General features: G+C 37.0%; 1 protein-coding gene across 1 annotated transcript in view; it reads left to right on the top strand.

Moving 5' to 3' along the window:
* LOC124164925 (arrestin homolog) overlaps positions 1–27462 on the top strand; it is a 420717-nt gene that overhangs the window by 126624 nt on the left and 266631 nt on the right. The window lies entirely within an intron of this gene.

The following is a 27462-nucleotide window of genomic DNA, read 5'->3' as shown; positions in this document are numbered from 1 at the left end:
GCGAGTAAAGATAACTAACGCATTACACTCCATTCATAGCACAGCAAAAAATAGGATTGCATGATAATGGTAATGCACTATGGACAGCTGGAAAAGAATCCATAGTTGTGAGTTAACCTATGCAGTTCAACCTGATTCATGAACTATTCATGAATATCATCATATTTTCTCACTGATTGTGAGTGCTCACTGAATGCTCACTGAATGTTGAACATTGTTGGAAAAAGTGATATGATAAGATACATGTTTCAATTAAAGAGTTAACAATCATTGAAGTGACCATAATAAGGATCACTAATCGTTGTTTCTAAATCATTTTAAAATTGAAAAACCTAACAGCTAACTATTGTATATCCTGACGCTAAGTGAAATATTACGTTCACTTTTCAATGACCAAGGCAATGCAGTCCTCTTGTGAAGGACTTCAGTATTCGAAATTATTCGTTTGAATAAAAGAAAAAAATATTTATTTAATATGACTTGCCTGAGATTCGTCAGGTTCCCACAAATCATTGATTTCAAAATTCGAATTTAGTTAAGACAACCTACTATGGAGAATAAACCATTTCCCACAGTAATTCACTTTCATTCTATAGTTTCAATCCAATCGTAAAGTTTGGCCGATGAAATGATTTTAAAAAATTTTTCGAAATACCACTAATCGTGTGTGGGAGCCACTGGAAAAGGGGCGGTAGGAGATTACAAGGTACTTACCTGCTCTGCGAATCATAAAATAAAAAAAGGCTCTGGCATCCCATGTAAATTTTCTCCCTGACAGGAATACCTATATTAATGAATTTATATTCGCACCTCGTCCGATTCCCTTGAGAAAGCGACCAGCATCGGTCTGGAAACGTTGGGGCCACCCAAAAATTGACGCGGCGACATAGCCTAAAAGTTTTTATTCAACAACCCGATATCTCCTCAAACATACGCATCTAGAAAAGTACCATGAGCCGTAATCAATGGATGAAAATGAGAACTAAATAGGCATTCCACATCCTTTTTTAGGGATAGCGGTGTCAAAGAATTCCTAATCTGGACGTGGCCAATATATCATGCATGAAAACAGAGAGAGAAAGGGTACGTGATGAGAGATAATGGAGACGTCAGGAATGACTTGCCCTCGTCGATGGCCAGAAAAAAGAACGAAATACGGTCCCTATGTTCGATGAAATTTTGTAAAAAAATGTTAGAAAGAGTGAGATAGGGATTGCAAAAAAGGTAATGGGTCACTACCTTCTTCTGCCCCGCAAAAGTTTGTCCTTCACGGCGGACATACTGTGAGGGAGAAGGAACGGGTCAATTGGGAAGGAAAGCCATTCGGGTTATTTGGAGAATCGGAAAAAGAGCGGGAATCACGAAATTAGCCAAAAAACAAAGGAAAAAACGTGGGAATCGCCTCGATTTAACGGGAAAATTTTGCAAGTAAAAAGAGAAAGTTTCATAAACCTTAAAATAAAAAGGAATCTAAGTGCTTATACCACGGTGGCTACACATGGAGGTGTACAAGAGGAGGACATTACAACTTTCAAACTCCTGATGGGTGAGTATGAAACGGTATTCAAGTTGCCTTTTTGACATTGATTACCTGTATGGTGTGGCAACTTCTACGGTATATCAGATCTATTTTACCAGGTTATGTTCTGTAAATAAAAGAAGAAAGTTTCGTAATCTTAAAAAAAAATAAATACGAGTTGTTAAGGATATTAAGAGGAGACATAAATAAGTACCAATGAGAAAAGCAGAAAGCTGCAACAAACCAATGCTCGGATTGCGGTACGAAAGAAAACTAGGAATACCCAGGAAAAAATCACTTTCATTCACCGTTACCAATGCATGACTTCGCACTGACAACCATTGTGAAGATGAGTATGAAAACGTCGAAAGATGTTTTTGAACTAAACGATATGAATAATGCGAAACAATAGAAAATAAAGGACTGATGAACATTTAGAATATAATCCATTGTTCGTGTTATAGTCGTAGTCTGAGGATTGTAGTTCGTTCTTTCCCGAATAACTGATCGTCTGCATAATTGATGCAACCTGGCAGAGAACATTTTTCATTTTGGAGATAGCTCACATCTTATTGCATTGTAAATTAAAATCAAAATACCTCGATAGATATTCAATGAAGATAGTAAACACTTAATTAATCAAATGACAACAACGAAGCCAAAATGGTAACCTGAAACTGATAAGACTCGACCGTATGGAATTTGATAGCGATAAAACTCTCACACAAATCAATCGAGTTGAATAGCAAAGAATCATAGGGAAATAATGGAGAAAAAAAATGAAAATATCCGCGCATAACAATTCTTTAAATCAACTTCTTTAATTTGTAATTGAAAGGCAACCGTGGTAATAATCTAATGCTTCAAAATAATAATATGGAACACAAATACAAATAAACGATATAATAAACGATAAAATAAATGTATAAAACGACCTTCCAAATTAAGCGAGAAAGATCAAAATGTAATTGGAAAACTGGAATAACTATTGGAATTTTATTCTGGAACCCGGGGAAGAAGTATGATGAAGAAAAGACTTGAAGGGAGAGAGAAATCGGTGGATATGGGCTAGGAGACGACATCTCCTCATTCATTGATGAGCTCTCTTTCCCTAGCATCGTCGTTGACTGATTCCACCTCGCCCACTCTAGAAAGTATTGGGGATATGCCAAGATAAGAAAAACAAAGAAATAATAACTCGACGCCTGCATTAGCGAAGGCACTACTGCGGAATCAATAGGAAGGAGGAAGTTATCATCGAGAATGAAAAGCTCTTAGACGCTTCTCCATTTTCTTGGCGACATTTATGGCTGTCCATATTAATTTGAGAAAGATGTAGTCATTCGAAAATTCAAGTGAAGAAAAAAATTAACGATTTTTCTCTGGAGTTTTGAAGAGTTCAATCCTAATAACTTGAAGAGTAACAGGGTATAACACCCAGGATATTGCAGAAATAGCACAGGTATAAATGCACACTGGTTTCTTACTTTCATCACAAGTTGGATACTTAAGCTCGATAGTGCAATATCGATATATTCCGAAGGATTACAGGCGTATTGGGAGAGATGATATAAGTTAAAAGACAGAGATGATAAAAGTTAAAATGAATAAATATTACGCCATAGGCCACTAAAACAAAGATCTGTGTCTAAATGGACAAAATTAATCATACAAATCACACATGACTAAGTTTGGATCCGATGGCGGTCAAAAGAGATACACTATTATTTAGTCTGGTAACATTGCTAACGATCCTACGCCATGTTTGAAGATCTGTAATTAGTATTTACCTAAGTAAACATATATTATTATGTAATCTAACGACATAAATTCTCAACTTTATAAAACGCTAAATATATAAATAACATTAAAGGCTTTTACCTAACTCCGAGGAAGGTGGTAAAGCCACCGAAAATTCAGTTATCAATGTGAGTTTTTAATCTTTATCTTGTGTGTTCTGTGATACTGCCCTTCCTAGGGTTTTTCACGTTAAATAACATTAAAAATATACCAACGAGAACAAAGAAGATGCTAATTTAGGCACTTAATTAAAAAATATGTGGTAAGAGTATACTGCTACTCTTTCCGCAATAAAACCTACTGGCAAAATAAAAACATTACCTTTTTAAAAATCCAAAAGATAGGTCTCATTGACCTTCTCTTCGCCAAATGAAATTACAAAAAGTCTACGATAACTTGGAATTTCTATTTTCAAAGGATTTTTCTTATCCAAAGAAAAATTGATTTTCAAGAACGACTTACAAGTATATAGGTAATAATGACCCCCATTACGCTAAGTGATGCGTTAGATGCAATACGATACGACAAGATTCTGTGGAATAGGCCCATACGCAGCGACAAGAAACTCAATACGCACTGAAGCAAAGACTTAAGGAAAATTATTAATGTATTCCTATTTGAAATACCATGTAACGTTACAAGTGGAATGGGTATGGTATGCAAGAAAGAGCCGTATGAGTCAGAAAATGTTTCTATTCCTTTTAAAACTACGAATAAGTGCCACAATGATCGCATGCTTCCCAAAATAATTATAGCAATTCATGAACTAGTAAGGAGTGATTCATCAAAAATAAAAATCGCCATTATACAAAGAAAAGTCGACAAAATCAACCAAACACAACTCAAAAATTATGTTTATTTATTATTAAGGGATTATTAAGCATTGATTCCTTAAATGTTGGCCCGAAATACCAAGCTAAGATGGATTGGTGCAAAACAAATTTTCCGATGCATTCCCAGCATCTAAAATGATTAATCATATAACCTATTGGTAAATGCTTAGGGAGTAAAACACTACGTTGAGAGAGAAATAATTATAGGTATTGTTGGAATGGGTAAAGGATGCTTAAATAAAGTTAACAAGGAAGTAAAATAGATTATATAAGCCTCCTTAGCAATGCCACGTCGCTATCAACTTAGCCTTCTGCATTTTCTTTACAAGAGGGAAAAATTAAGAGTGAACGAAATCATAACTTTGTTCAAGGTAAATAATTTAGCACACATTATTTTACGAATCAATTCAACAACCCTAATTGGTGTAAAACAAATATTCAAATTAAAATAAATACATACATGATTAGATGGGGTAACACTAATGCAACCATTAGTATACAAATTACAACGTCGACTGGAAATGCAGCACTTCGTAATACTGTGCGAGGTACTCGGCCATTTTGCTTTTCCGAGAAAATATTTCGCAAAACTTCTCTCGACCGTATGGGAAACATTAGAAGAATGATCCAGGGGAACGGGTGGGGTGATGGAAAAGGTAGAAAAAAAAGCCTTTCTTTCCTTCGGGACAATACCCTCCGGCAGACGAGTGAGTGAATATTTCAGGAACTCGTCCGGAGCATCACCACGGCAACGCCGGAGCCGAAATTTTTGAGTGCTTCCGAAAGGACTGTCAGACGTCCCTTCAGCTTTTTGCGCTACTTAGCGGGATAAGAAGTGCGAAGGAGTGGAGGACGTGACAGTCTCACGTCGTCGCCACATCTAACGCAGCGTGACAGTACGAAATTACTCTCTCAGGGAAAGTAGAAACGGAAAGAGAAGATATGATGCCGAGAGGCACTATGGGTACTTCAAACACGAACTTAAAAATTATGACGCACCAATCTGTTCAGTATCAACGGTCTTCGAAGAGTTCACGATTGTTAGGGGCCTCATAGTAGTGTGTCCGTTATAATTGTAATTATAGCATCCAATGACTTCACAAAAAATAGCTAAAATATTTTGCAACATTTTATAAAATCTTAATCCAACATTCAATGCTAAAAGAAAATAATTTTAATTGCATGGAGAATGAAAAAGTGACCTTAAGGAGGTATCATTCCTACTCGTTCATAAATTTTTGGTGGCGTATTCCTCGTATAAACCTGCAATATAATCTTGAAATTCCGAGGGCATTTTAGCAAAACCTCGTCAAAAATTGACTTTTGCTAAAATATGAAATTTTCACTTTAGTGCTATCTCCGAAGCAAAATGTTTGTATATACGACACAGGCAAATGCTGACACAGGTGTCTTGAGTGTCTTACACAACCCAAAAATTTCAAGATAACGGTAACATATGGTTTTGATGAATAATGCGTCGCGAAGAAATCAAAATAGACCCATTGGAGACAGAGAGGCTTCTTGTTAACATATACATACGTTTACTAGGTCATTCTATTTCACTTTCCATCTCATCTCATCTCGTTCAAACATTGCATCTCGTTCTGGTGAAGCTAAGGCGGTGATCATGGCAAAGAGACTGCTACTATGTTCGAAGAGTACAAGGCTGGAGACCATGAAACAGTATTGTCGCGTTGGAAGAGGCAGCAGTGGCTTTCCAATGCTTGGACCATCGCAAAAACTGATCGGAAAAGAGGACGTCGAGACCTGATGCTAGAGTGTGATGCTGAAGTAAAATGGACGGAGAGAGAAATGAGAAGGCATTTAGAAGAATATGAGAAGAATCGACACTGTGAATCACTGTATGCCAAAGATGAAAACGGTAGATGGGCCACGTAATGAGAAACAGCAGTTGTGCGGCAAACAATGATGGAGAAGTCTCCAGAGGAAAGCCGAGGGACGAGTGCTGCAGTAAATTGATCTTAAGGTTGCAATACAATATATATGTAAGATAAACTTCTCCTGACTTCATCTATGAACTATACTCCTTTCCTCTCCTACCAAGCTCAAAAGGACGTATACCTACTCCTCGACCGATCATTTTTTTGTGACGGGTCACATGGGTAAACTACTGATATCATTTTGAACATTTCAGAGTATATAAAGCAGACCAAGGTTGACATTAGCCTGTATCTCAAATTTGATAATATTTCCTTTTACCTTTGAATTAACCTCTTAGGTATTTTTTGTAAATTTTAAGATATACCGGATCATTATAGAGATGACCTACCATGCCTGCCATAAAAATTTCTAAATGATACCCTTTTGTCCTTTTGTCATAAATGATACCTTTCAAATGAAATCCTTCACGAATTCGACCAAAATGTTTTTTTTATGTCTCCTCTCTTTCTCATTCCATTAAAAATTCAATAATTGATCCATCAGAATGTAGCAAAGCTGTCAGATTTTATACACATGCTGATATCATACACATAAAACTCTTTACTGCCTACAATAAAACTAGGAGTCCGTGATTTTTACGAGAGAATTTCTGGGCTCTTTGAGGAATTGACATTTCTTCTGTAGCTTGAGAAGATAATAGATTTCATGAGGCTATTTCTATGTCACGAGGTACATCAGCATTTTTACTGCGACATTAAAAAACCCTGGAAAAAGATATTTGACTTAAATGTATTTGTCTGCGCAATAAATGAAGTTGTGAGTAGACTGCGAGAATTTCATCGCCGAAATTAGCCGTTTCACTTTTAATTGATAGAATAAAAAATATAGGCAGTTTTATTTTAATTCAGCCATGGACGAACAATAACTGGGTCGGAAAACTTCTCAAAATAAATAGATTTCTAGACAGATCTTTACCGGCAATAAAGCCGCACCATACCAGTAGAATTACATGCCTTTTGTTAAGCCTCCATAAAGGATTCTCCCTGGAACAGATATCCAATCTAAAGCCGTCTAACTGACGAATATGGCCGATTAACCTTTGAAAAATAAAACTTGGCGTGTCTGACAAAAAAAATTACTCCCGAGCTTAAATTTATTACGCGAACAAAGCCATAATTTAACTCAGTGACGCAGATAGGTGAATGCCCATCAAAACCGAAGACTCGAGCTTTTAAAGAGATCGACACGAATCCGTAGGTCGTAAAAAGGTAGAAGGATCCCGCCTACTAATATGCAACGTTTCATTTAGATCCGCGAGTCAGGACGGATAGGCACACCCTTCGGGGAATAATAAAACTTTGGGGGAAGGATTATGCAGGAGGGACAAATTCAGTGACGGAAATTGAATTGACCTAGTTTTTTTGAAGTGTGCTCAAAGGATAAAGGCTATACCTAGCGATTAATAAAAAAATGCTCCACCGTCATGCCTGCGAGGTACTCGTTCGTTCACTCAGGGCTATCTTATAGCACGAGAGAAGCTCCCCAAAGGGATTCTGACGTATGAGAACGTGGAAGGGAGGTGGATAAGGCCATGGTGAACTGGAATTAAGTGATGCGACGCATAGTTTCACAATATATCGAGGGAATATTTCATAACACGATGTTACGCATCTGAAGCGGCTGCAAGGAATGGGTTTATTGGAGCAATATACAAGAGATAATTCCTATACCTTCCAATAAAAATTGTAATTTTATTGGAAGCTCAAATTTTCAATGATCTGGCTACATAAATTGGGAACGCGGTGAGCCAGTGGGTAAAGCGTCAGGTATATAGGAAACCGAGTACAAATACAAAGGAGGCTTTGAGGTACTAATAAAAAAGTTAGAAGGGTAATGGTTCATCTATGGGCGTAGATGTGATACGCAGATACAACTTATCAGCGTTAGAAGAGGCGCAGGGTAATGGAAATGTTTCATGTATCGGGAATATATAGACACAGGCATTTACGAGAGGACATACGACCATCCGAAGCTGCGACCAAAATTATTTTGAAACATAAGTTTGGCAAAGTCCCTTAAAAATTCTTCTTCATAACGATGAGGAAATCGTTCTCATATTGTGGCAAAGGGAATTAAAATGCGAGTGAAGTCAATGAATAATTGCAATTTAATATCTCGCATTAAGGAGTGGCCATAGGGAGGCAGTGGTGCATTTATCACGAGTAATTTCATTTAATTTGCATGTTTCCGCGGTACTTTCTACCTTTACAGAACCAAGGCATCTTTTCAGTTCACTCACCAAGGTACTCGTTCCTTGAATTAAGACTAAAAGGATTCTAAGGTGTGATTACAGGTTCATAGTTTCACAATCTATGAAATGAGTATTTCGTTGCTCGCTGCTCCCCACCTCATGCTATTATAGCTGTAGAAATTTATGTGATGAGATATCAATAACTCCGAATAAATATGGAATTTTTAATGATTGAGTTAAGGCCAATAAAATACTTTTGCATAATTAATTTTGCATAAACAGCACCAATTAACGAGAAGTGGCACGTCCCAGTGAGTAGAACTTGTGAAAGAGATAGAAGACTACATGGTCCATATCCAGAGAATTCTTTCGATACCTATCAACGAATTCCTCTAAATACGTGGTACTAAAGGGAAAGGATATGACTCCTCTCTCATATCGATGCACGTTTTGTTCACCATACTTAGTGCGTATAGATCGCTCCCCTCACAATAATATTCTTAAAGTAATGGATGAGATGTAAGTATATATAAACGATTTTTACAAAAAAATATAGGGCCTTCTGAAAGGAAAGACTCCACATTGAAAAAAATCACTACTCTTCCCCGCTTTAATGCAGATATTTACGGCTAGAAAAGAAAAAAAATCGAAGATCACGTAGTTTTCTTCGTTCCAGCTACAATCGTTATTGTTGAAATAACGATATACCAGCATACAGCAGAAGAGGAAACATTATCTAAGGTGTTACACAAATTTTGCTACCCTAACTGACACATGCCATAAATCCCAATGAGCATATTTAGCAACTGTGACTAGGTGTGGGAATGAATTTATTAATAAGGATTTGCCTCATAGCTAATTGTGAATATGGTGACACAATATTGCATAATAATAGTTTATTATTATATTCACAATTTTAATTCTTCTATTTTTTGCGGCCCTAACATTTTACCTAAATGAGGAAAAAATCCTGAACAGTCGAGGGATCAACATCACTCCGATCCACCATTGAGATTACCCGAGAGATATTTTCAACTTTTTTTTGCAGAACTAGTTATTTCTCAATTGGCACAAAATTGGAGTCAGAGCCAGTTCAAAAGTATAATATTTGGATAAAGTGCAAACAATAATTTTATACGAGGAAAATTATCCTTATTTAATGTCGTTTGGTTCATGCAAATATTTTCTAATTAATGGCGTGATGGCGAATGTGCATGATGTTGATGGAGTCTAAAATGCAGAAGATTTATAACTGGCAAGATTTAAAAAAATATATCCTGAACACAGAAACTCGCAAGCCGTGAAAATATTTGGAAAATAGTCCACAATTAAGATTCTATTTTAAACCAAAAACGCCCACGGAGTGCATCATGGTATATGCAGTGACTCAAAATTACGCAGTACTGGTCTCGTGATAAAATAATAAACCCACGCCTTCCAGCGGAGCTATAGAGCGCAAGCAAAAAATGCTGCAAAAATATTTTTTATTTCGACGTCACACGAACAGCGGTTGCCATGCGAACGCAGAAAAATCTTTCGAGCGAGGTAATAGCCGGAGTTTTTATTATTTACGTCCACTTTAGCGCGAATATTTGCTCTCTTCCTCCCCAGTTCACTCCCACATCATGGCCAGCTACGATTCAACTGGTGTGGCCGTTCGTGACTCGGATATTGCATCACGATTTTAAAGCAGATTCACCAACGCTTTCGAGGCATTGAAGTTTGGTAGCGACTTTGTGATTGATAGATAAAATTGTACTCTCATACACTCCGAAATAGGAGCATAAAACTTTAGCGTACGTGGTTTATAGTTTCTTTTTTCGTAAATAAAAGACGCACAACCAATATCAGAAAATATTGAAAATAACAATTCTTCAGTGAGAAAAAACATTTCAGAGCCAAAAAGGGGATGCAGAATTAGAGCTAATTTTAGATATTAAATTTCCTTTAATTAGCGAAGCAGAAATAAAATTTGTTCCATTAAATTTCAGAAAATCGGCCCAGCGCATGACTTTCTGCATTCTCTATCATATTGAAATAGCAATTGCATACAAATTGCCGTGAAGCCATTCAAATTGAACCGGACCCAATTCCACCCATTAATTATAGAAAATTTCACACCCACATATAACCTTTGGAAAAAGAATAATGGAACCGAGGCAATTTAAGTTAGTACCTAATGCAAACGAAAAAGTTCGAATCAATGAAAATTGGTTATCCAGCGTGGAGGTTCTTGGGGTTAATATCGCGTAGATTCGTCTCTAACACCTACCACACCGCGAAAGCCTGCACAAAAATTGGTTATTAATTTACTATGATATAAAATACATTTAAATACATTTGCGCCATATACATTTATGTATTTATGTCATATACATTTATCTATATGACATAAATGTATTTACACCCTACTTAGAGGTGTTTCTGAACAATTAACCCTACGATAGAGAAACACTATGGAATACGAGTATACGGCATACAAAGGCACTAAAATTTTTAACAGGAGCAACGCCGGGTAAGGTGTCATTTACCATTCCTTGGGGGTGAATAATAACGACCTCAAGTTTGTTTATAATGCATACATATAATTCGCACATCAGGTTGCCACTATCTCGAGTTAATACCGTCTAAATGGCAAGAAAAACAAGAAGAACATAACTTTAGGATAGATAGAAGCACACGTACATGTAACTATGAAGCATTATCAAAGCCAAATTCAATTCGCACCACATGTTCCTGTTTAGTTTTCGCTACATTTTTTACAAAGGGCCAATAATAGGGTAGTTTCCTTCGTAAAAGAAAACGAAAGGCATTGATTGGGATTCGTTACCCACCATTAATGAATTCATAATATACAAATTATTTGGTTTAGAAATCCCAGTTTCGACGAATATTAATGGTCAATTGTAACCTCATAATAACATTTAAACATTAACCATTAGCCAGATTGGAGCCCATACGATGCCACACCAAGTGACGTCACAGGGCCCTAGATTCCGTACGAGTAGGTAGGAGTTTTACATCGTCTGAGATTACCAATGCATGCATGAAGTACAGAGCTCAGGGAGACATCTCCTAATAATCACCTATGGAAAGTTTCCTTCGTTCGATAGGGTATTATTAATCCTTATTTAATCCAAGCGCTAACTGCTAGCAGGGTACACTACGCTAACGCCATGCTCGGCAGCAAGCAGCCTGTATCGTATCGACGCTCATAGCCTCGCACCCAGGTGGCCTCACACAGCAGCAGCCAGACGTCACACGGGCTTTTTCCAGCATTCGTCCTTAGCCGTCGCGTTTTGCGCGCTTGAAAATTTTCACTTTTCATTAAATCGCGAAAAGTAGATATTGTCATTTAAAAATCTAAAAGCGTGAAATACGTACTCCAGGAGTGATAATCTTTCGATTTAGGCAATTAAAAAAATAGGAAACCACCCTATTATCAAGCCTAGCGTAGCGATAGACCTAATTATGGAAATAATAATAATCCGGTAATTTAAGACCCGCTAAAAAGTCACGCTTTACAAAAAATCCATTCATATTTTTTGTATCCACCATTATGTCTTAGCTACGATGGAGAAGTGACATATATTCCCAACCCACTATATGCTTCCCATCTGCAGAGGTAGTCCGCGGGAGAATTCTAAATTCCTCATTTCAACGTAGGCTGAACTTTTCTCAGTCCATTGCGGACTCTAACGGTGGATTCAAACATAAACTTCAGACTAAGCGAGAGCGAAGAAGGGAGAAGGAGCGTTGGAAGACCATTAAGATGAATTACGGAAGAGCGCAGCGAGAGAAGGAAGCGTTCATTGCATCCAAGAACATCCTTGACGGCAGGGCATCGCGGGGCGCTTCGGCCGTAGGAAATGAGCGCTTAAGGGCGGAGAAAATGGTTAGGAGCCTCGAGAGCAACGCCGTTGCCTGTGAATTTTGCGCAGGATAACCGTCTCAATGTTTTGATCCCCTCCAATACAGGGTCACAATGGGCGAATTTCAAAAGGAGAGAAAAAGACCTCGCATTACGCAGTAGGTACCTACATAGAGTCGGATGAGGGAAAATGCATATACATGCAAGCTTTTTCTTCAAGCCTCAAAGAGAATACACTGTCTTTCATAAAATAAATAATGATAATAATGTTTATTACACAATAACATTTTGCCTGTTCTTAGAATACCACTCGTTTAATCATATTCTATGCATTTGTTTAAATAGCGGAAGGAACATGTACCAACTGTGCGAAAAAAATCTCTGTTGATTCGAAAAAAAAAAATTCTGTGGATTCTTCGCACAATTTGTGCATTGCGGGTGACTCCGTAAAGTTATAACCAAGTACCGGTATGCTTATAACATACACCAATGTAAACAAAAAATAATATTTTTGACTAAATACATTGTTATCATTATCAAATATGAATTTACAAAGTTTTTCTTCAATTTTAGGATAAATTTTTTAAAACCGATTTTTTAACATTTTTGGAAAAATATGAAGATGTACATATTTGTTCATTATAAATTACTTGCTATTATTCATTAATAGCAAGTAATATTATTTAATCATTTATCAAATTCATATTTGGGCTTAAATTTGAAAATTTTACGTGTTTTATTGTCAAGCGGTTGTTTATAAATTATGTGGGGATTGTTGGAAGTGTTAGATGGAGATCAGACATAGGAATGAAAGCGTTCTGAAAAGTGATATTAATAAAAAAAAATGATAGGCAATGGGAAAAACTGTAGCAAACACTGCTCTTTATGATGAATGAATAGCACGACATCGCAGAGGTGGAAGTTGAATGCACTCTAAGAGTGATGATATCCTTATCGGCAGAGAACGTGTGGGGATACTAATTATAAGTCATTAATTGAATAACACAAAGGATACACCGAATGCAAGGCTTTACGTTCCTCGACTTATCCAGGTCCTTCAAGTAAAAATAAATTTACCCAGGTCTTCACTATTTGTGTACCTTAATTATGACATTGTTGATTTGATATAAGATATTCCAAAAAAATCTGAGGCTAAAGTATATCGTAAAGACACTCATTGCTGGATGAAATGCGGACAAAAAATGGAATATTTGAAGAAGAAAAAATAAAATTATTTCATAATGTTGTGATGCCTAGTGCCATTTCAGTGTCCAGCAGTACGACCAGAAGTTCCCAGTTTTTCATAAAACTTTCGTGACCTTTCCACATTGAAGTTAGTAATTATGACTTTTTCAGTTCTTATTTGGACCATCAAACCTACATTCCTATTTGCGCCTAGTTTAAAAGCCCTCCAAGAAAACTCAGGAATAGTCAAGGGACAACAACGACAATCGAAACATAATCGTTATATATGTAGATGAAACATACAGAGAAAAATTGGACTAATGTAACAGTAAACTCCTGTCCGCTGCATAAGTATAGTTTTTAATTTTATAAAGAACGTAGGTTATCATAGCGCAAGTGAAATAAATTCAGCGAGTTAAATTTTACACGTAAATGTGAAGTTCATCATTAAATGAAACGAAACGCTGTTAAAGTCTGCAAAGAAAGTGCCATAACACTTGATAATATTCATCGATAAGCATACGAAGTAAAATTATAGGAAAACCAATTTATTAACCTGGATCAAGCAAATTTTCACGAGCCATAACTTTACCAGGAAAACGTTACAAACATGGGATTTTCCCAACCGAATAAAAAAATCCCTTTTATATCCTCCGAACATACGAATTCTGATAGTAAATATGCTGTTGACTGCGCCGCCTAAGCTATCATTAACTGGTGACTTAATACATTTTTATAAAGAAATGAGGAAGGTAAAATGTAGCTTCATGGGAGAGGTGACGAATAAAATTTGCATAACGGAAATAAAATTACGAATTCCATCAAATAGTGCTCGAAGATGGTGCACTAATTAATGGCTAATTTAAGAATGAATTAAAAAGCAAAGGAAAATATTTGAAAACTAACAAGTGATAAGGCCTTATTCTTCATAAATGCAATTAAAGATAGGGTAGTTTCCTTCATCAAAGAAAACGAAAGACATTGATTGCGATTCGTTACCCAAAATTAGTGCATTCATAATATACAAATTATTTGGTTTTAGAAATCCCAGTTTAGACGAATGGCGATGGTCAATTTTAACCGCATTTGAAAAAGGCTAGATTGGCGCCCATGCGATGCCACTCCTCGTGACGTCACAGGGACCTAGTTTCTATACGAGTAGATAGGAGTTTTACATCGTCTGAGTTTACCAATGCATGCATGAGGCACAGAGCTCAGGGAAACATCTCTTAATAATCACCTATTAAAACTGCCGAAGTTCGGAAAGTTTCCTTCGTTGATAGGGTATTAATAATCCTTATTTAAGCCAAGCGCTACCTGCTAGCAGGGTACTCTGCTACCTGCTAGTAGCCTGCATCGCAGCGGTGCACATGTCCTAGCCCCAAGGTCACCTCACTTTGCGGCAGCGGGAACCAGAATGACGTCACGCGGGGTTTTCCCAGCATTCATTCTTAGCCGTCGCGTTTTCGCGCGCTTGAAAATTTTCACTTTTCATCTTATCGCGAAAAATAGATATCGCCATTATAAAATCTAAAAGCGTGAAATACGTACTGCAGGAGTAATAATCTTTCGATTTAGTCAATAAAAAAAATAATAGGAAACCACCCTATTCACAAATACATTACTACCAGGGACGATAAAATACCATTTTTAATAATCGTGGTAAGCAGTACATTTTGGTTTACATTTTCTCGAGTGAAAACAAGTATTCCTTTAAAAAATAGGTTTCTGCATATAAAGACTTTCATTTGAGCTCAGACAATTTTGAGTGAGGAATGAGACGAAGAGAATTCGCCCCGTCTCTCATTCCTGTACACCAACCTCAGGTCCCACCTTCCATTTCCCGCCCTTTCTCCATCAACGCCTTTCACAAAAATATTCTCCATCCTTCGACCCGGATCACAGACGCGAGGAGGCCGACCCATCTCTCTAGCTCCTTTTCAAGAAAGAAAGGTGCAAATTTCTTTCAAGCGAGGATCTCAGCAGCATTCAACCGCCATAGAGAAATACATTTCCAAAAAGAAAACCGACTGACAACTGCCATGAGATGAGAAAAACCGAAATGTGTCGACTTGATTTGTCGATATTTCCACTGTCTTTTATCTTAAGCCTTGAATGGAAATCTTATGGCCTTTAATGGAAATACTTCATACAGTAAAAAATATATTTCAGATAAATTAACGCCTGCAAACTTCTATCATGTAATTAATGAATGTATTACTAAAGAAATGTTTGGGTCTAAACGTCATACCGAAAATACTCTCCACCGCTCGTATGGGAACAACGAAGTTACACGTTCACCTCAGCTATCACAGCTATCTATCCAGGGAGACACAATACTCGTTTCCTTTAGGCCTGTAGAAGAATTTGACTTGGGGATTTCATACCCAATTATACAAAGAACTGCATAAAATTGCAATAATCGAAGACAAATGAAACTTCTAAAACATTCCCCACATTTAACAACTATGAGGTTCAAATGGGTGGTGAATGTCAGGCATGAATCACAACCGATCGTAAAAAGAAACAAGTAGGTTCCGCTGTTTTCAACAACATCATATCAATATGACACAAAGATGAAAAATATGTAATGGTGCATCTGTGCACTAAAATGATCGAGGATTTCAGCCACAGATGGGGAACTTATAAAACTTTTTCATCGACACATATTTGTGAGGAAAAAAGCTCTTGATATCATCATATCTATTGCGAGGTATATGACGCATTACGTAAGTGGACTCAAAAATGCGACAGAAAACGTCACTTCTAGGCTAAATGTACCCATCAAACATTTAATGTGCCCTAAAATTACAAGTTATTAGTAATTTATAGGGAAATACATAACTGAAGCAAGTATTAAGAGGTAATTCCACATAACTATTCTTCATTTGAAAATATAGTTATTTATACAATTAAAGATTTTTCGGAATAAATAGTACCCGACTAATAGTGCTAACCAGTAATATTAATGATATTGTAATTAATAAAATATATATTTAACAAGAAATAAATATTCGTGGTATCAACTGGAGACAAATCCGAACCAATTCATTAATACGGACAAGTATTCTACTAAACCACATTATTCTCTATTTCACTCGTAAATACCAATAATGAGAGGAGATCGAAAAGAAAAATATGAAAAAAAAAACGTAACACCAGCCTCCTCTAAACCACCCTCAAGGACCAAAATCCCTACCAACTCAGCCACCAACACAATGACGGAGGATTGACACGATGCTCATTGACGCATTTGGCGCGCGCGGCAGTCAATCGCGGGGTTTCCATGGCGACCCTGGTCACGTGACAGACCACGACCAATCCCAGAAAAGCGCGACGCACATACGCCCCGAGGCTCCCATATAGTCGACGAGCGAGCCTCCTCATCCCACCTTTCGCTCACAACTGCTAACAAACACACACACACACACGTACGAGAGCATTACTTCCTTCCGGACCTTCGAAACCATGCAACAAGCACTCGACTGTGGTTAAAGGTCACACCCTGCGACTGAGAAAAAAAATGGGAAAAGGGGAGGGGGGAGAAAACGAGGATAGAGGTGAGTTTGTAACCCATGAAAAAGGAAGAGACGCGACTGACGGGATGAGGATTATCATTGTTGTGTTCTCTTTTTTTTTGGCATTTCCCCTTTTCCGAAAAAATCCACTATTCAACGCACAGGGCGAGCGTAACTATAGAGACGGAATTCCTGTCAACTCCATTTTTATTTTTCTGCTAAGCAAACGACTTTCTCGTTCAGAAATGATGCGTGGGACCAAGAGAGGAAATTCTGTGACGATGTAACGGAATATTTTCGCAAAAGGCCTCCAGCTCATACTGTTAACAGCCTTATGGGCGATGCTAACACCAACACTAGGTTTTCACGATCACATATATAAAAAAAACAAACAATTCCGAATTACAAAATACGTTCTAAAGCTAAAAAAAAGCATTTTGGCAATCTATTCAAGCGCGTGAATAAGCCTTAGAATGGGGAAAGTAAGATGACGGAGACCAGCATACTGGAAAACCCTGGTGAGGATAGCATATCATGGATAAAGGATTCTCTCCCTCAGTGATACCATAAGGAAGCTCGTTTGGATAGGCAAGGGTACAGCTCACAAAAGACTTAGCTAAAGGCGTAATATTACGTATTCAGGGCTATGTACTGTTTTCCTTTCCCTGGGAATCCTCGCAATGCTTGTCGTTCACATTCGTTGGCAAAATAATAAATAAGATTCTCTTCTCAACACATGCGCCGCAAAGCTAACAATTCCTCGGTGGGAAACACCGGAAACCTTCCAATACTACATAGAATTGAACGCTTACTAAAAATTAAATTAATGTGACAAAATTAAATAAGAATCTACTAATAAAAATGGGACACGTTCAAGGGACATAATGAAATTTGTACCACCTAAAACAGCAACAAAATTATCCTTAGGAGGTGATTTGATAAAATAGAGCAAAACACTTTTCGGAAATTCAGAATGAAATTAAGACAGAGGGTTTATAATATTAACTTTCACGACACAAACAAAGAGAAAACTGCAATTTTTATGTATTAAATGCAATATGTTATGCATTAACTGGTAGATAGAGAATAAAAGGTAGATAGAAATATCCACAAGTTAGAAACACCTCGCGGACAAACTGGTCATCAAATTCATTAGCAAGATAATAAAAAAATTGACAAGGGACAATTTAAAAGCTAATAAGGCTGCCCAAGCCTTAACAAATGTTCTTGGGAAGAATTATGTAAGACGGGTTCATAATCTGAATAAGAGGGTGTCGTGCTTTAATAATGATATTAAATTACGTCAAATAGCCTAAATCTTACTTAAAATCCAATAAGGAAAGGGGTGGCTCGATACTCACCTGAAAAAGATAAAAGACAGATTAGCACTCGAGCTTAGGTTCAGTTCATTAAATAGGCAACATTTTTTTACAGAAGAATGTGATGTAATGGATTTTAGAAGAAACTTAGGCCAGAAAATTACGACTTAGTTTACTCTTAAAAAGCTGGAAGGGCTAGGGAACAATAGAAAAATATGTTATTTTTCAAAATGTTTGTGGTCTTAAAGACACGAATAACATATTCATATCGTCTTTAATATATAAACGCTTTTGAATCCGTAAAGTCCTTCACTGGATAGTGTATGGCTGATTTCGAAGAACATAGTTGATATTTTGCATTCCATTCACTTGGAAAAAATTGGCACCTCCAGTGATCTTGAATAAAACAGGAAGATATATATGCATCTTCGGATTACAATAAGCAGCAATGATTTCAGAAGCTTCACATCTATAGGCACGAAAAAATTAAAATTTGCCAGTGAAAAAGTTAAGTCAAAAGGAGAAGTTAATATTAAAGAACTAGAAACAAGGTTTGAAATTCACTATATCTTCAATTCCGAAAGCTAAACTGATTTAAACTTCGATTCACGGTTTTTTTCCGTCGCTAGCGAACAAGAGCATCGTACGAGGCAGGATAAAAACAATTACAGGAATAAAATTTGAAAATCGGCATTTACAAAATACATTTCCTTAAAACCTAACGTTTTCGCAGATAAGAAGAAAATAGGGATTACAAAGTAATGGTAGTATTCCATCACACTAAAGGAGAGACATGAGTTTGAAAAGTGGACGGACAAAAGATTTCATCTCGTGGCGGAAATTGGGAGATAGCTACAGGAAATTCAACAAAAAATGAATTAATATTAGAATGAGCTCGTTGTGATCCTTTTCTGAGCACCAGACTTTGACATGGAACGGAATTGGAGCAGAGGAGACAGGTGGGATTGGGTAGGAGATATTCGAATCAATGTCTGTCAAGAATCAGGTTAAATCTCGGCTTAAGCGAGTACTTATCCCAATTAGTGCTAATATATTTAGCGTGGCCAGCTCAAAGTGTAGGAGTAAGAGACCGTCGACGAATTAATGGTTATATGGATGTCTTCAATCACATTGTATTCAATTTTATTTGAGTATAATGTTAAAAAAATAATAACAACGTAAGGATGCGAATATTTTCCGCTTATATCGGGTTTTTCAGGTGGAAAGCCCGAGAAAACTTCATAAATGTATATATTTTAACTAACCACATTTAATAACGCCTACTTAAGCAAAGGGAAGGTGTACGTAATTTAATGCTCATAATTGTATTGCAGGCTTTCAGGATTTACACATGGCCAAAATGCATTCTATTTATAAACGTTTCTGCGAAAGTCTTCCCAACCATTATATGACGGAAACCTCAGTTTCCTTGTTAACCTGTTTATAAACCTGAGAAAACTTCCATCACTGGAGGCAACGAATTGATCGATGAAGCGATAATAATTTAATAATATCCTGCTTATTTCCGGGAATCCTAATTGTTCAATAAATAATGCTCCACAATCCTTTCAGCGGTATAATGGGCAACAAGGACATGCAATTACAAAAACGTCACTCTTTAAGTCAAAAATTTTCATCTATCTAGAAGCTAGAGAAAACTTCACTTATAAAAATGAAGAATGAATGGGTATTTTCGCGTCATATAACACAAAAAATCATAACAATGGCAATATTGGATTACGTTTGTCGGCAAATAATATGATTCTCATCCAAAAGAGCAAAGAATTTACGAATGTCTTTTGTTTAGACAGACATCGATTAGATTTCATTGTGAAGAAAGAGAAAAGTACCCGGGAGATGGGCGTGGAGAGACCCATTTGCGATTGCACCTGGTGCTGAGTGACTCGACAAAAGTTCTCGGCGGAAGGGAATGCATGAGACTCCCACACAATGCGATGAGGAGAAAACAACGGAACTACGGAATCGAGTGAGCGAAGCGTTTTCACGAGCCGTTAGAACATGCGACAAAGAGTGGAACGTCCAGCTATGCCTTTTCAGCTAATTTCGCCATGAGCAGTACAAAATAAGCATCATGAAAATAGATCGAGCGCTCTCACAAACAAATCTAAATACGAACAAGGCCCGTCGTAGCAGTTATATTGGTACACGAGAAAATACCAATTACCTAGTATACCGGGCCTAATTATCTTGATTCACCACCGAAGTGGTGTTATTAGAGTATCTGAGGAACAAAGATGAAAAGATAAACTAAACAAAAATAAACAGCAGAAATTCAAGAAAAATCATTAGATTTACTAGTAAAACTGATAAAAAAAACCTGCCGCGAACCTCTTGAGGCCCGGGTTTGAATCCTAGTAAAGACAAATGATTTTTACTAGGTGAAATTTTCGACTTTAATAGCATTTGAGCGTGACACCATATAGGTACGTCGAGGGTTGGTTATTTCCTCGAGAAAAAATTTTAGTTAGGTCGAAAACAAAACTAGGATACCTAAAGGATATATCACGTAATATAGACCAAGAAAAATGTACGTGACCGTGTTACTGTTCCAAGGGAAGCACTAGAGGCGCTCAGTGGTACTTGATAATTAAATAGCGAAAATACTTCAATAGAATATCGCAGATCTGGTTAACATTTAATCATTATGGGCCATGGCCATATCTTCATGGTTTGTAATAAAAAGGATCCAGAGAGGAAATTACGGCTCGGGAAAGATTCCGAATTAAAAAAAATCCATTGTTATATTGAAACCAGGGTCGAATACAAAATTATTTTGTGGAAATTTGCTCTTTATTAATTAATTACGGACCAATTATACTTCGTCTCATTGCTATATTCAGAGTGAACAAATGGGAAAATTTAACGTCAGAATATTGGGAATTTCTCAAGTAGGACAGTAGGAGAAGCTTTTTAACAACGCTGCACAGTTCCGTCCCAGAAAAAATGCACCGTCAGGCGATGCAGACCAATCAGAGCCATCCTGGAGAAAACTGGTGTAATGCAACCCTGAGAATCGATAAGTCCTGTTACTAGGCGAACTACTGCGCAACCTTTTCATCTCAAAAAACCGCAGAATAAATTCACAGTGCATAATAATTGAAGCTCATAAGGTCATCATCAATATTAATTCATGCATTAATTTTCGAAAGACCGTTTAGCTAACTACCTACAGATAAAAACGGAGTTGGTATTCTCATTCCACATGCCTCATGCATTATTCGCACACCTGATATGGTTGTATTAAAGTCAGTAGTCATTTTTCTATGGTCTCCGAAAATATAACAATACAGTGGTGGATTTTCAAGCCTAGTTTCAATGGGAATAGGAAATTGGAATTACGCACAACTGTGGAGGAGAACTTCATTGAAAACCTTCGAAAAATATAATCCAATAAAACCAATTCTTAATAATGTTTCGTTTAGTTATCAGTTAATTATAACAATGGAAAATTTTAGTAAACTCATGCTAATTTCGCAAATTCTACGTTCTGGAGTCGATTTATTAAGCTCAAAACCTGCATTGTAACTAATCATATCACTATCCTACAATTATCTGGTTTCGTAACAGTAAGCTGAAATGCACTTAACAAAACATATTTGGTGAATCCAATTTATTCTATCTTATTATTTGAGCTTTAAATGTAGCGTTATCATAAATATTTAAGTTACATTGAAATAAGCCCACCAAATGTTCTAAACCTTTTCAGTGTTCCTTTATGCCCCAGCGTAGTTTTACATAAAAGAGTTCTCAACTTGAAAAAACAAATATTAACCAGGTGTGAAGCAGAAGGGTGATTACAGGAAAATGCAGAAATATTGAAAGAAAAAAGCGTGACGAGAGAATGTTCACAAGTGAAATGTTAAATAGCATAAGAAGTGCCAACCTGTTAGGTAGAAAAGCTGGGAGGCAATTCCACAATTTCACTGTCATCGGTACGGCCTTAATACATTGTACCTATCATTCTTACCTAAAAAATTCAGAATTATTTTTCAATTTGTGTTTGAGGTTTGGACATTGATGTTTGCGTAATTTGTGAATTACTAAATACATGTTTTTTTTAAATCTACGAGTTCCCAATGAAGTGCCAAGCCAAAATTATGGATTTAAAATAAATCAGTCAAAATACTGGCAAAGAAGTAAGTAACTCCATTTAAAAAACCTCATTGAAAAATAGCCACATTTACACTATTCGGTGGTCAAGAAGCACATTTAGTAATAATTTAGCCCGACTTACACTATAAAAACGATGGATGAGGGCTAGGGAAAATTGGAATACCGTAGCTATTTTCATTCAGAGTCACACAATCGTACGTACTATCGACTTTCATTAATCAGTAATGTATCTTTGCGACCTAGGTATACTTCCTGGCTCAAGAGGGCCGGGATGCAGTGCAAAAATAATTCGCTTACAACATATTTTCTACTGAGTAGCAATATATTTTATAGGCGTACAAAATTGTGAGAAAAGTAAACAGCTTTGAAGACTCAGGACAGTCCGAAATCAATAACAAAAGAAAATGGAACTTTTTGTCACCAGGAAAAAATATTGCGTCCATTGAAAATAATAATAGCATTCTTCACAATGTTACCTTGAAGTATCACATAAGTAACTTGAGAAACTTAATTTAAAGCAGTGTATACAACTCGAGCCTACAATCGTGGCGCTACTAAAATGTTTTTTCTTGCGAGGAAAAATCGAGATTTGAAAAAAAAAGATATTTTCCGGGTGTAATATCGATGCGCGAGCTAAGTAACGTGCGAAAAATCGTAAAAGACAAATATGGAAACAAATAGTCTTTGATGGCGTGTCTGGCGGAAGTTTTTCGTAAAATAGCCAGGCTACAAACTCCCTCTCCCTATGCCACTCTTGAAAAGTTTACTGATGACTTTCCACTTCAATAAAATTACGATGTTCAATCTAATAACGAGCGAGAATCGGAACGAATAATATCAGACGAACATTGTGTTTGTCGTACTTTCAAAAGTTGAATACGGTACTACGCATTTGTAGTACTGTATTCAAATAATTCGAAAGAATGTACATTTTAATTTTACTACGCGTTTTTGGGACACGATCATTGAATAAACTGCACAAATATATGCATTAACAAAAGAATTACATATGCACTGAAATATGAACCACGATTATATCAGTTAAATGGAAACAGTACACCAACAAATTTCTTCGAAGCAAAGCTAATTGTATTAATTATCATGGAAATGTAAGTTAGAGAAGCGCTCATATAGAGTAACCGCTTCCATAAGACTTTGATCATGACGCTGTTTACCTTTTTAAAGGTGATATCGCTCTCTGATGAAAGAATATACTTATTAGGTGTGAAGAAGGGTGAACTCAGGAGAGTGAGGAAAAAAATCAAAGCAAAAATCTCGACGCGGGAAGGACTTTGATGACAAGGAAAAAACTAACGAGTTCAAGGCGCGAGGAAACCTTCAGGAATATTCGAGCGGCAAACTCTACTCTCCGGCTTTTGCCATCCCTACTCTTTATCTCATCCGACCACGCATAAGTAAAAGCATTAAACATTTTTACTTGTTAACACCCCTTAAACCTATGAAAAAAACTTATAATAAAATGAGCCGAAAAATTGGGAATTAGCTACTTTTAGACATGATTTTTTTGGTGACGATCATAGTCTCGGTGCAGAGTAACAATGTCAATTCCTCCATCTTGAAAATTTTACCCATACGGCTTCGGCCAGCTCCTCAGTCGCAAAGACGTTTGAAATGACCACTAGTTCCTAGCTTGGAGTAATAAGATTTATATCACGACGGGAAGATGGATCACGATTTTAAGAAAGAGGCTCCGAGGCAGCTCTCGAATACTTAAAATTTACCTTCCTACATCTGGGGATGGATGATTGAAATGTTTTACCCGACGATTTATTAGAGCCCTTCCCAATTGATAATAATAATATTAATAATAATAACAATAATAATTGAATGGTGAGGGCCTTTGAGTATTTTTTGTACTTTTGTGTATCGTTTAAATTTTTGCATTTTTCTTTCCATACTTTGTATTCTGCTTGTTGTGTGTTGTGTTTGTGCTGTTTGTTACCACCTGATGTCTTCGCATTTATCATATATAATTTGACATTTTGGACTATTTATAGTTTTGTGTTGATATTACCACCCGAACACATGGCCAACGTGCAACTATTTGTTTAATAATAATAATAATACATCTACTTACTACCCCACAAGCCGCCTCAATAGGCGGAAGGTGTCAGGGCACCAGCCATTATCTGCACGAGAATAGATAGAATTTTGACGCTTATTATGGAATATTTGACGGCGTGCATTCGACCTATTTGATTTCTCTATGTCAATTATAGATCGCGGGAAAAACGAATTCCTCTACCAATCCGTAAGGCAAATTATCTCAAATATTTTATGACTACTGACGGACCTAGAAGTATAGCTAGGTCCTAATTCTCCGTGTTGCACTGAAATAACTCTGCTTTTAAAAGCTCAGACCAAATGATGAAAATGGTAATTAAATTTACAAGCGACTTAAGTAACACCTCAGCTGAAGTTATATGTTACCACGTTAAGTTTCATTGATAGTAGGGTGCTACTTTGAAACCGTGCTACATTCAGTTCATTTTATTAGCATGGAAAAATTAGTAATAGTAAAACCACACGAAATTACAACTATGTATCATCAGATTCCTTTCTACAACCAACCTTATTCAAATGATAGTTCGCGATTCAAGAAAAAAGTGATTCTCCAACATGATGAAAAAGAGTTGGCATAAATTTATAAGATTTTTATCTCGATGATGTCTCGAATCAATTAGATACATACATTTTTACGCTCTAAAATTTATTTCGACTAAATTGCAGCGTTCTTCTCCAGTAAAATTAACTCATTAAGTTTATTTGATCTGCGAGTGAAATTCCTCCACAATTCATCAGCAGAGGATGTAAGTTATGGTAAAGGCGAGCATAATTAAAAAAAATATGTTCAATTCTTCAGCAAACCTTTATTCCTAACGAAAGGCGATTTAAAATAACTACTTCCAACGTGTAAAATAGAAAGGTCGGAGGAGGAAAGTGCGAAAAAAATCTTGACACAAGAGAAGCACTTTAATGGCGCGAAAAAAATTGAGGAGCTCAAGATGTGAGGAAGTGTTTCGCGGAATAGCCGTGTTTCGAACTCAACACCCGCATCTCCTCATTTCCACCCATCTCTATCCGGGCTCTCTGGCATTACCTTCCTCTCCAACAACCCACCTGAATCCTGATCACACAAGGCCCCGCAAAAAACACACTCTTGGAACACATGCAGAGCCGCGCCCTCCTCCCGGGATGTAATTTCCGCCGGCGGGAGACTCGGAGAGATTTTTTAAAGCCGACAATGTTCACGGGACTTCAAAAAAATAATCCCAGGAGAGAAATTTCCGCAAGTTTACGAGAGCTCGCTCCCATATTTTTTTGCTCCGAAATTTTTTTCCCACTTGAGGATATTAATGTGTGTACTTTTAAAAGCCACATCGTAGAAAGAGGATGTGACAAAATGCATGGTTTTGGAGGGATCCGAAAAGCACGGGACGCAGGTGCTGAGTCGATGGCCTGGACTGGGACTGTCTCTGTCGGTGAAATATAACTATTCAAGAATGAAACATTTTTAGGATTCTCAAAAAAAACCCATTTTTAAAATTCCATTCTTGAAATTCTCATTGCTCAGCGATTCAACAACAAGGTAGTTTGGAAGTTAGGGTAGAGCTCACCCCGAACCAAGCCAAGGACGTGTGACTTTCCTATATTCAGGGTAGGGGGGCCAGTTCCTTTCTCTGGACCGCCTCGCACTTCGAGGATTTTTCTTGGAAGCGTCCTAAGGCTTCACCAAGGATTTGAACCCGTGACCCCTTAATCCGCAACCAAACGCTCTGCCAACTAGGCTACCACGCTCCCTAAACCTTACATTTATAAATTAGGCAATTTTAATAAGTTAAGGCTAGAAATGTATCAAAAACGGAAATTAAGCATTATTCGTATGGAACAAATGATTTTTGCCTCGCATCTTAATCGTATCCGTAGGGGTGATAAGGGTCTCCCCGTAGAACGGCTGAGGGTCCCTTTCAGTACATATTTAATACACCAGACCTGGGAGTAATTATAATTATGTACGTATTTATGAATAACGGCTTGATATTTAATTATTGATACCATTTGATATTAAATTATTGACGTTGACGATATCATTGGTAGGCAGTTGTTAATGAGAGGAGAGAGGGGAGTGTTGAGGAGAGAGGAAAAAGGGGAAGTAGCTTGAAGTAAAGAAACTATCTTAAAGAAAATAAAGAGATTTGGGAAAAAAGAAAATTTTGGACTATACAGGCCAAATTTCGGATAACGTCACGGAATTAGTCAATTAGGGGTATAAATTAAAAGTCAATGAGCGATTGCCTATGGTGCGCGAGTAATGGATCATCCATAGAGCTCACTTCAACGGGAAAGATTCATTTCCATGAGGCAATTATGTCATCATCTCCTATAGCAATGAATGGCTCATCTTAAAATTCATTTAAAGATCCAACAGATCTCCAAATGGGGGTATTTATACTCGGACATACAGGATAACCCTCCTGGAAGAGCTTCTGTAATGAAGTCTTACGCAGTAATTCAAGGAAAAGTCCGTGTTCATATAAAGTGAAAGGCTTCCGACGCATTTTTGCTATGTTTTATAGCAAATGGCTACCGCGGGTATCTTCGTAAATAAATATAGCAAATTCCAGGGGCAAAACTAGTGCACATAAGCAGTGCAAATATACTGTTTAATATTATAATAGGACAAAAAAAAGTCGCGGAAAATCAACGATGACACCCAAAAAAAGAGTAATATATACAATATGCATGCATCAGTTAGAAAGGTCCTACTATTAAATTTTGCGAATACGAATTGAAGTTAGGTTTCAAAAGAAAGAGGTTCAAGACGGCAACGGTTCATTTGGATACATGAAATTTTCAGCAGAGAATTTCACTCTTCATTATGACACATTAAGAAGCCTCAACCAATGCATAATTCAACGCAATAGAATTATTAATGTTTAACCTGTACAATAAGAAAATACTGAGTAAAACGGTGCACTTCCGTAACGGCTGCTACAAGCGAACGGAGGTTGTCACACAGCTTAGATTACTCGAGGAATGGAGAACTGATATTTTTCAGAGTGATACAGGAAACATCACCTCAGAACCGCACCATTATTTCCAGCTCTG

This window comes from Ischnura elegans, chromosome 9 (genome assembly GCF_921293095.1).
Source record: "Ischnura elegans chromosome 9, ioIscEleg1.1, whole genome shotgun sequence".
NCBI lineage: Eukaryota > Metazoa > Arthropoda > Insecta > Odonata > Coenagrionidae > Ischnura > Ischnura elegans.
The sequence above is the reverse complement of the archived record's forward strand: the minus strand, read 5'-3'. Positions and strand labels throughout refer to the sequence as shown.